Source organism: Polyodon spathula, chromosome 4 (assembly GCF_017654505.1).
Source record: "Polyodon spathula isolate WHYD16114869_AA chromosome 4, ASM1765450v1, whole genome shotgun sequence".
Taxonomy (NCBI): Eukaryota; Metazoa; Chordata; class Actinopteri; order Acipenseriformes; family Polyodontidae; genus Polyodon; species Polyodon spathula.
In genome coordinates, this window is record NC_054537.1 from 74,475,037 (window position 1) to 74,486,832 (window position 11,796).

The 11,796-nt window shown below is 35.6% G+C and overlaps 1 pseudogene; it reads left to right on the top strand.

The window, feature by feature from the left end:
• LOC121313970 overlaps positions 1–11,488 on the top strand; it is a 122,906-nt pseudogene extending 111,418 nt beyond the window's left edge.
• Positions 11,489–11,796: the final 308 nt, after the last annotated feature.

Sequence of the window (11,796 nt, forward strand, 5' to 3'; positions counted from 1 at the left end):
GTCACTCCTGGTGGCTACATGAAGGAGGTTTCTGAGATGCACTAAGTCAGCGGATCAAGTTCCATGCCTTCCTGCTTTAGTGAGTGAAATCGAGGTTACTTTCATTACATTACTTTCGTTACTTACATTCATTGTCCAGGCACGGAATGTACACCGGTCTTCGGCCTCTTGGAACTGATGAAGTTGCTGCTTTGAAGATTGCTTGACAGAAGCAGTTGTACGCCTCTTCAACCGGAATGATGCGAAGTGGAATCGTTGGAATGCTGCGGTCGGCTATCTCACTAAACTTCACCCAGTCTGCCTTTCTGAAGTTCCAACGAAGCTTGTTTGAGCTGCGGATTGTTGGTAGGTGCAGACCAATATGTATCAATGAAGTAATAATGAAGCTGAAACATAATATTACCATTACTGAAGTTGAATATTTTCCTGAAATCATTGTACTTATGACAACAATATGTTTTCATAAAGTTTACATTTCATACTTATCCAGCAGTCCAGGTTCAATAAGCACTCAGTATTGTTCCTCCTGGGTCATCTGACGTTTGCTTGCGAACTCCAGCCCACGCTTCATACAGGCGTTTATTCAACCTCATACCTGGTGTTACTATGGTACTGAGCATACACACAGTTGATGCCTCATGTACAGGATGGAATAAGGTTTCTCCAACACAACCAGCTGTGAAATACCTTTTGAGTTTAAGTACATACACAGTAAAACAACTTGTGAGCATGTGCATATGCTCATCCAGTAAAACCGTTCTGTTTTTAAGTAAGCCTCTTACAACAACATTTGCAAGTGTAATAAAAAAGTGAGCCTTTAAAACTTCTCTTTACACAAATGAATTCCCACAGCCTCAGTGCTTCAGCTTTGGAACACTACCTGCATGCTTTTCCTTGCTTGTATTCATTAAGAAGCTGGTGGACCAGTTCAACTGGTGTGCTTATTTTAAGGAAATCCACCATGTCTGTCAGGTAGAGGCTTGGCCATAGCTTCATGCCTTCTTCCTCCCTAACCTAACTTTAGAAAGAAAGGACCTGGCAACACGACCCCTCCACCCACACATCTCCTCTTATAATCCTTTAATGCCTGACGCAGCTCATGCTCCTCAATTGCGCTTACAGGAATTTTTTCTTCAGTCATACTCAGTGTAGACCCTACAAATGTACTCATCACATATTTATAATTTCCTAGCTGCAAGTTCATTAAATGTCCCTTCTGTGGATTTCTTTCTCAGAGACAGAAATGCATTTAGTGCAGCAGTTGACCACCTGCTGAATGATTCTAAGGTATTTCCCGAAAGATTAACAAGCATGACAGCTTCAGGATCCAGAGGGACATTTGGATCCAGTCCTGCTGGGTGATCCTCCCTGACTGACTTTCTGTTTGCCTTAGAAATAATACTGTCTACCCAATGGAAATATATACACAACATTACTAATGTATCACCTATATTCATTTTAATTGAAAGATATTTAGCTGTATACAGCACTACAACATATACTTGTACTTAATTATCATTTACATATTCAATTTAATATGTGTGCCTGTCCTGCCCTCTTCAATACTCATTTACAGTATGCAACCGACAAGAGTAAAAGTACAGACCTAAATCACATTAAAAAAACCCTGCCTTAAACAGAGGATCTATATGCAAGAGACTAGACAGGAAAAGGCTAACAGTTTATTTGCATAATTAGACATCTAATTAATCATACACTATACAACTAACGAACAACAATGAATATTCAGTCCCTTACTTTAAGTACATTGAAAATGTATATTGATATATTAGAAACTGTACAAGGGCTTTTATTTTGTATAAGGTTTACAAAAGAATGAATGTGACGATTAATTATGTCACATTAAGAAAGTTCTTCTGATATAAAGAACTAACAAGCAACACATGATATTCATCTAGGACTGTTATCCAATTCACATGGTAAAATATGCAAAGTTTAACTATCATATTTGCCTTGAAACGTAGCCCGCGTACATAATGAATTACAATGCATAAAAACTGTTATTTCACAGTTTTTGGGCCTTAATTAAGTAGATCTACGTTACACGTATTCATAAAGTTAGAAACATATGTGCTAAGAAACATTACTTACGTTAAACAAAACGTCAATGTAGTACAGTCAGGCATATTTTTGGTCTAACATACTGACTCAGTGCTTTGTTTACTTTACCTTGTGCAATTTCTTCGTCATATCTGGCTAACTGGTCATGCGCATATTGGAACAGGTCTATGGCATTCGTTTTTTCTGTCGAGTTGTTCCGTCTCACTGTGGGTATTTTTAAGGAATCAACAGTTTTGCCTATATAAAAATAAATAAATAAAAATCGCCAACAAAAGACGTGACTGCCCAAGTACACAAACAGGAATGTGACTGACTGCCTGGGAAAAGATTAACCAAAACGTTCTACACGATCTTGAGTCATCCATGACACACAGTCAGCTATTTACAAAGAAGCGGGAGCCGTTGCCTGGGAGATGTCAAGTAATAAAGAGGACGGTTAACGTAACATTATTCAGCAGGCTTCATTTGACTTTATGAAGCAAATTTTGTTAATTCAACAGGGTGATGAAAAACCTTTGGCTATGACTTTACACTGCGATTTTTATTTTTATTTATTTTTTCTCCTTTTGGTCCACAGCACTTTTATTTTTCAAATATATATATATATATATATATATATATATATATATATATATATATATATATATATATATATATATATATATATATATATATGTGTGTGTGTGTGTGTGTGTGTGTGTGTGTGTGTGTGTGTGTGTGTGTATATATATGATAGGTATATATCAGATATACATGTTTTTAAGTACAGGTTTTGTATCCAAAACATACATTTTTTTCCCAATGTACACAAAATGGTTTAAATGAAGACTACATAATTTATTTTAGGACGGTGATATAAATTCCAATGATTTTAGAGTTATGACCTTCTCTTACTGTCAAACCTTTATTGCAAATATAACGTTATATATATATATATATATATATATATATATATAATATATATATATTTATTTTTTTTTTATCACAGTAGTTAAGGGTGTGCATAAACCAGAAACGTATTTGGTCTTTGACTTGTTAGAAACTTCTTATCTATTTGTTTTGTTTTATTTACTTTGTCATAGTTTATTTTGTCAATCTGTTTTTGTAAATAATAATTTAAAAGTACTACCTTGCTTTAAAAAAAAAAAAAAAAAAAAAAACGACTTTTCTTTATGGCATTTGTTACATTTCCATCAAGTAGCTTCTAAATAAAAAAGCTTAAAAAAAATCTCCAAATGTTCTATTAATGTTTCCTGCAAGCACTCTTAATGTGTTTTACTTATCTTCTGGTAACACTAGACTATTTTAATGGCATACTTAGGAGGAAGCCACATCTGTATAATACATTAAAACAGCAATTGTGCTGGGGGAAAAAAAAAAAAAGATTTCCCATTAAAACAATGAGAGTACCACATTTCTTTTTTTTTTTTAACTTATTTTTTAAGTTAATTACAGAACCGACTGCTTGTTCTTCACTCACAGTGTTCTTAATTGGTTCCCAGAAGGATACTGAGTTGCTGCAAAAAAGATTGCAAATATGGAAAAGAGACCACTAAATGTGTGAATCAATGGTCAAATCTTGAAATGGAGGAATTGTTAGATGGTGGGGATGCACTGAATCGGTGAGCCTGGAGGCGAGAAAGAGCATCAGCTGCATTATTAGTGATAACAAGTAGCTGGCCGGCATGTAGTTAAAATAATTGATGATTGAAAAGATCCATATGAGACACCTAAGTAAATGCATGACAACAAATCTTGAAGGAGAGCCGGGTTTCAAGAGAATCCAGGTGGTCTGTGAATAAAGAGAAATTAGTTTTGAGAATCATGTCCTTAAAGAAGATCTCTTGCCATCCAGGACAGCTGAAAGGGGGCCAGAGGGAACAGGAACATAATCAGAACCTTGGACAGTGACAGAGCTAAGGCGAAATCTGGGCTTCTGGCTCTGTACAGGGCTGGAGGAACAGATGGCCATCTAGAAAAGTTTTACTGCTTTTAAAGCTCTAAAATTCTCTGATGATTGTCCTGGAAAGTACTAGGTTTGTAGCTAGTTGCTTTGGACAACAAACAAATAGATTATGGTGAGAAATTTGTTAAATTGGCAACACTGCTTGAAGGCCCAGAAAAAAAAAAAAAAATTGATTTCCACGCAGCTTATTATTGCCTTGACACAGGAAAGAAAAGAGATCTCTTCATCGGTGCCCAAACACTGACATTAGAGCAGTTGTGTGCCATTTAAACATTTTCATAACACATTGGTAAATATTTTTTAATTCTTTAAAGTTAATTCTTAAGACAAGGATCTGCCTATAGAAAAAAGTACTGGAGGATTTGCTGTGCAAATAGCAGTTTTATAGTAGTTAAGGAATTCAATACAAATAAGGTACATTGAAAATACGATGTGTTTGAAGTAACGTGCGTCTCCTGTATCAATTGTTATTTGTAACTTTAAGCTCATGCATGTTGGTAGAATCCATTTATCATAAATATTGGCATTATATGTATTTTAAAAAAAGAGTGAAAAGGAAGGGCAGCAAAATTTAATTTGCCTAGGGTGGCAAAAATCCTTACACTCACCCTGGCTGTGTATTATGTAAATTAAGATTCAATGCTTCGCCTAAAGGAATAGGAACTTTGCTTAAAAGACCAACTTTTTGGCAATTCGTTCACAACTGGTACAGTACTTTTATGTAACCTGACAACTCGTCATTATGAAACTGAAATTCAAATGGATTATTAAATCTTTTCAAATGTTACTTATCACGAAAGTGTCTTGAGGCACACTGATTGGTTTATTAATTGGGATATAACAGCCCATTTGTAATTGTATGCACTCTTCATTTTACTGACATGTTAATGAAGAGGTTAATTATATTACATTTGTTTGTGTATCTGAGCTGTGTTTTTATTATAGGCCCTGATGTATCACAATGATAGAAATATTTTCTAAATCTAAATTGACCACCTTAATTATGTAGAGGTGTACTAAACGTCTTGTTGATACTGTCATGCAGGTCCCTGTACAGTGGCGGCATTTGTCCCACTGTGGCCCCATGCAAAGCTTGATCCAGGTCCCTATTCTTACCAGTAATACTACGCTACAATACCACGACTTTGAAACAGGGCAACAACGACATTATTAAATGTATTGCATTTTACTACGTCAATCGCAAACAACCCCCCAAAACACTCCGTTAGAAATGAACATTTTGTGCTTTCGCAGCAACAAAGTCTTCAATTATAGCTGAAGTTTTTTTTTTTTTTTATTCACTTGATGTTCAGGCATGAAAAGCTTCTCTCCCATGACATTACTGTGACAGACACAGTCAAAAGCAGATGCAAGGCAATACTGAGGTTAGGATACAGGTCCAGCACATTTCCCTTGGAGATGGAGATGAGCATCGCAAGAGGCGAGGATGATACATCGGCTGGAAACGTATTTATTTGTATTTGTTTCCAGGTTCATTCAAACACTGTGTGTGAGACACCTATACATGTATTCCACTCAAGTTTGCAGCACTGATGGCACACACAAGCAAACTTTGTTTGTAGTCTGTCAAAATTGGTTAATTTTTAAACGTCTTACCGTTTGTAGCTTAAATCGGGTCATGTGATTACACAGCACATACTGACATGAACCCCTACATGTGTTTTTTTATCGCTTGTGTTGTATAGCTACAAGGAACAGTAAAATGGTTAATAAGTTATTCATTCTGGTGCAGACAAGTTGAATATAAGTTTGTTTTTTATCGTAACTGAGCCACTACAACATGGGCCCCCTTCAGCCTGGGGCCCCATGCAATTGCATGGGTTGCACATGCCTAAAACCGCTACTGCCCCTTTACAGTGTAATATACAACACACAATACATTCCATAAGCACCTGTGGTCGAAGGAAGATATTAAGGTCTTATTGCCATTAACCAAACTTTCGATTTAGTGTTTTAAGTATGGGATAAACAACGATAAGTGTTGAATTGTGGATTATTTTCTTACTGATTCAACACTTTGAATTGTTTATCCCGTACTTAAAACACTAACTTTTATTTAGAGGAGTTGTAGAATGAATCATTCAAAAGATCACAGGGTGATGTTACAGACTGAACAACTGACACATCCAGACAAAGAAGAAGAATTTATCAGTGTAATAAGCTGACTATTTGCCTCTTTAAAATTTTACATTATGAAAAGTTGTTGTGCCGTGTAATTGGTTTAACTTAAGATGGCATTAGGAAAGGGTTAAAAACGTTTTCTATGACCTTCCACAAGGTAAAGGCAAATCTATGAAAAGTTACTGAGAAGGAGAATGATTATGGTATGTAAACACTGTCTGAACTTTGCATTAAAATGCCAGTTTGCAGTGTCAGCCAGCAGCCGCAGACACCAAAATTTGTAATATAAATAAATAACCTTGTGTAAGATTTAAACTCACATACCATAAAAACCACTGTATAGGTCGCACTGGCATAAAATTTTTTTTTACAATTGATTTTTTCAAAAGAAAAATATGCAGGTTTAGCTTTGAAATAACCCTTGTTTGCAGCATTTTATTGCATTAATAATTGTACAGTGTTTTTTCATTGTTTTTCAAAATTTCTAAATAATCAGTTCAAGTAAATTTAAGTGCAATGTCAAAATACATCAAAATATAGATATAATACTATGACTGTATATTCCAGCAGTAACAGTGTAAACCACTGACAAGTGGTACTTGAATGGTTAAAAAGAAATAATTAACAGAGCGTAAAATCAAGTTATACATCCAACATCACATCTGTGTTAAACTATTCTATTTAAGCTTATCAAGTACCCAAACACTGCAAGCCAAATTATTATATTATTATTATTATTATTATTATTATTATTATTATTATTATTATTATTATTATTATTATTATTATTATTAGATTTATTTATTAAACATTTATTTCCAAAATTATACTTAGACAATATAGCTTCAGCTGCATTAGGTTATACAGATGTGTTGTATTAATTCAGTTTTAAAAAGAAATGTATTAAACAGTGCTGCTTGCATCAATTAAAAAAGCAAAGCTAAATAAACAGACATAAATCATCTAATAACCAGTTAACAAAATATCTTAGTGTTGCATACAGTGCAGTACGAGTGCATTAAACTTCCAGCTGTACAATGATACATTAATTTTGTTTTGTTAATCAGAACCATAATCATCCACATACTTTGCAAGTGTACCACTGCGTTGCACTGAAATATTAAGTATGTATTAAAGTCATTCAAAGTACTCCATTCAAGCAAAATGTTTTCTACAGCGGGCAATAAACCCTTTCCTCCCATATTTTCAAACTGGTAAATTACACTTAAGTAAATATATGTAAATTAAACATTAGCTGGCATTATGCAACATTTGTAGTAAATAGCTTTATATTAATACTTTATATTATTTGGAATTGTCTTCACAGCACTTTCATCGTATGAATCGGGTAGAACCTCTCACTTTGATAAGCCAGCTTTTCAAATACTGTAGCCTGTCTTCTACTGTCAGTGTATCAGTGTATAACTGATTTTATTCATATTGATGCTAGAATTGGCCATTACTGTTGTCATCCAGTACGTATACACGTGCAGGTTTAACCAGATGTTGTGTTTCATATTACTACCAAACAAGTGTGATTAATCGATCAATAGAAAATGTCAAGATTAAAACCTATATATATATATATATATATATATATATATATATATATATATATATATATATATATATATATATATGAGACAAATATTCCTTATTCAAAGGAGGTGTTTACATCATACTTACTCAAAGAGGTGTTTACACCATACTTACTAAAAGGAGGTGTTGACATCATACTGTACTCAAAGAGGGGTGTCGACACCATTTTATACTCAAAGGGAGTGTTGACACTATATTCTACTAAAAGGAGGTGTTGACATCATATTATACTCAAAAGTGGTGTTGCAGCATATAAGCTAGAAGAGGATGTAAAAGTATCATGTTATGGGAATGTTTTTCAGAAAGGTTGTATTTTAAGTACATCTTATTTTTTTCGAATGTAATTGTCACAATAAATACATATCAACTGTCATTCTTAAAGCCAGTTAAATGCACATATGATAAGTTGACTTTCTTAGTTTTACCTTTATTTTTTTATTTTTTTTTACAGTATTTCAAAGTTATGACACCATATATTTTTGTTGTTGCAGATTAACAAGGGACACTACCTTGAGCAAGTGCCAAGGGCAGAGATGGTACTACACTGAAGATTAGCACAAGGCCATCATAAGTGCCAAAACTGTTTTCCATTGAATCTCCAAATGACAAAGGGGTTTGAATTAGTGAAGGGAAAGAGTTTTTTTTTTTTTTTAAATTAAAGAGTCATGCAGCTCTTTGTGTGAAATTATAATAACTGTGTGTGTGTGTGTGTGTGTGTGTGTGTGTGTGTGTGTGTGTGTGTGTATATATATATATATATATATATATATATATATATATATATATATATATATACATATATAAAGTAGGCCTAATAGCAGAACAGGAAGTAATAACTGTTTTGATGTCTAAAAAGTGCATTTAGTTTATCTCGCAGACACAATTCACTGAAACGGTGACATATACACATACTGTAATGCCATAAATATTTGCAACAAAAATATTTGGCGAATCACACCCATATTTTGCTCCAGAATTGCTGGCGACCTGTTGCAATATACATAGTATGTATTGTTAGTGTATTTTTTTTCATGCACGAAAAACGCATACTAAAAGGCTTGCAAATATTTATGGCTTTATAGTAACTCAAAATAATGCAAAATTCGGCACAAGGGATTATCAAAATATAGGAGAATAGGGGGTAAAATAATTGGACACTAAACAAAATGATGTTTACTATAGAAAATACTGAGTGGGTACTCATGAAAGAAGGTACATTTTCCAGTGTTTCCAGTTTGAAAATGAAAGAATACACATAAATGTAAAAATGCCAGAATGTGATGCACCATTCAGTATAAGTATTGCAAGGACATTGAGGCTAAGCAAGGTTTGCCATTATAGACTGGCAAATTGCATATTGAAGGTGATTTGTATGGAAATAATTTCATACACCTTACTTTTATTCATTACATAGGTCTCAATATTCCTATAAAAAAAAAAAAACATGTTATAATAAACAAGTATTTTTTATTTCAAATCATGATACCGTATCTTGATACAGATTAAAAAAAAAAAAATCTGTTCGCATTCCATGCTACAATTTAAAGTTTGCATTTATTATTCTTTTTCTGATGTAAAACAATTATCCTTGCTTTTAAGTTTTAGGAAACTGTATGTTTTGCTTTTGCAATGGGAAACGTTGCTCAGGTAAAGGCAACGCTTCCCTATGGTTGGGAAAAGTGCAAGTTATCAATGAAATAGAAAAGGTAACCATGGCAAACAGGAGGTTGCCATAGTAAGGACAAAGTGGTTACCCAGGTAATAGGAATAGAAGCTAGGGGATTAAAACATGTGTAAGTTAATTAATATAGAATGGGTGTGTTTTTTGTTTTTTAGTTGCTTTTTTTCTGGAACAAAGACTGACAAAGAACACTTTAGCATCACAGTGCAATGACTCTTCTTTTGTACTTCACATTTTTGATGTGCAAGTCATTTTGTGAAATATAGAGGGAATAGTATATTCACTTTAATTAAAAAAATTAAGAAAGCAGGTGTGTGGATGATTTGGACACTTGGTCCCTTGTGTCAAATCTCTTGGAACTGCACTTGATTTTTAATGACTGCATTTTGTTGAAACATATAATTTTTGTATAATTGTGTTATAAGTTTAAATGTAAGTCAGTGTGACCCAGCGTAACTGGCTTGGTTGATGTCACCTGTGTAGTGTTGTTGAGTATATCCATTCTGTACTTCTGACTTAATGATTAACTGCCTGACGCTTTATGAATTACTTATTTTTAAATACAAATACCCATGCCTGTTTTATTCCTGTTAAATGTTGTGTTGCTTTTAATATATTACTTGTACGTGTGCACATTGCTGTGTAGGCGACCTGGCCTGTGCTCAATGGAGTAGTCATACCCCTGAAGAACCTCGATCTAGCGGGCAACTTGTCTTTCCGGCCCACAGAAACCGGAGCAGCCACTGTAGGGATGGGTGGTCCGTCTGCAGGTGGAAGCACCGTTTGTATAGGTAGGGGCTGAACTGCTGTACGGCCTGAACTACAGCCAGCACGCTCTCAGCGGGTGATGCAATAGTTCCTGTCGGCCTTGCTGAGAGCGCTGTTGTAGTACACCACCACCTTTTCTCGGTCGAGGCTCTCCTGGCCAGCCCTGCCCTGATCCCCACGCTGTTGGTGTTCATGTCCAAGATGAAGGGTTTCCATGTAAGGCAAAGACCAGTGTCTTGGCGAGGACATCCTGCAGTTCTCTAAAGGCAGCATTGTAAGTGGGGTCCCAGCAGCTCACTAAATATCTTGGTATACCTGAATAGATAATTGTCTCCTCTTTAAAAAATATGCTAAGTATTTTAATGAGCAACAAGTTCAGTGGTGCCCTAAATATGACTAACAGTCCTAACTGACTAGGTGGAGCATTTGTTTTCTAGTTTACCCAATAGGGGTTACTGCAAAGACTGGTACAATATTTAATGTAGTGTTGTCCTTGGCAGTCATTAGCCAGAAATCTATTTTTGAGGGTAAAATGGAGAGAAAATGTCATACCCAGTCATTCCGCATTGGTATTAAGTTGATAATATTTGTGGTATAACAGAACTTGTGGTTGACTGTTCATTCAAATCTCTTGCATATTTCTGAAAACAATTTTTTATTCAAGGTCCAAAATATTTAGTGAGAATTTGAGTGAGAAACTTGGTCTTTCTGAAAGAAGACTCCACCCATCAATCACATACGTTAGTAGTTTAACCAGTTAAATAGGTCTCTCTGCCCACAAACCCCTGTCAATTCTTTGTTTGATTCGCTTACCTGTCACTATGGATTCGACAACTCGATCTGAAAGTCGCATTTTGGCTACTGAGAGCCCAGCCACTCCAGTTCGACCTAGCCATAATAGAACGTCTCTTCAACTCGCTTGCACCAATAAGAAGAGGAAATATCAGTCATGGAAAATTCCTCGGCTTCACAATACCATGTTCTTCAGGAACATTTCTTAGAGCGCTGTTGCTTCCCATGAGGATCTCATCTCCTTGCTAAGTCAAACCGAGGAATCAACCTCCAAGTCTCTAGTCCCGTCTCCAGTTAGCGATGGCTTCACTGTTCAAGCTCCTCAGTCTGGGACAGATTCCCCCGACTGCATCGTCAAGTCCCTCATTCATGCCAGCCCCGTCTCCAACACGGACATCCTCCAAGCCCTGCAAACGATTCAAGCTTCAGTCTCTGGGCTGGATAAACGTCTCTCTTAACTTGAACGCCATCCTGTACCTCTCGGTCCTTCTGCATCAGCTTTCCTCGCCACTCCATCTCAGCTTCCCACTGCGGCACCCTGTTTGAGCCCACTCATTACTGGCCCTTCTTTTAATCTTTCTACAGCAGTAGCCAGCTCTGGTTCTCACAACCTGGCTTCCCTGCTGCCCAGACCAGCCTTAGTCTCCAGCAAACTCCATACTCAAATTCAAGAAAGTAGGGACATAAATCTAGTTCTTTTGCTTATCTGTTCCGTCAAGGTGCTTGATTACAGAGTGTTGGACTATGGAGAAGTATCCATTGTTTT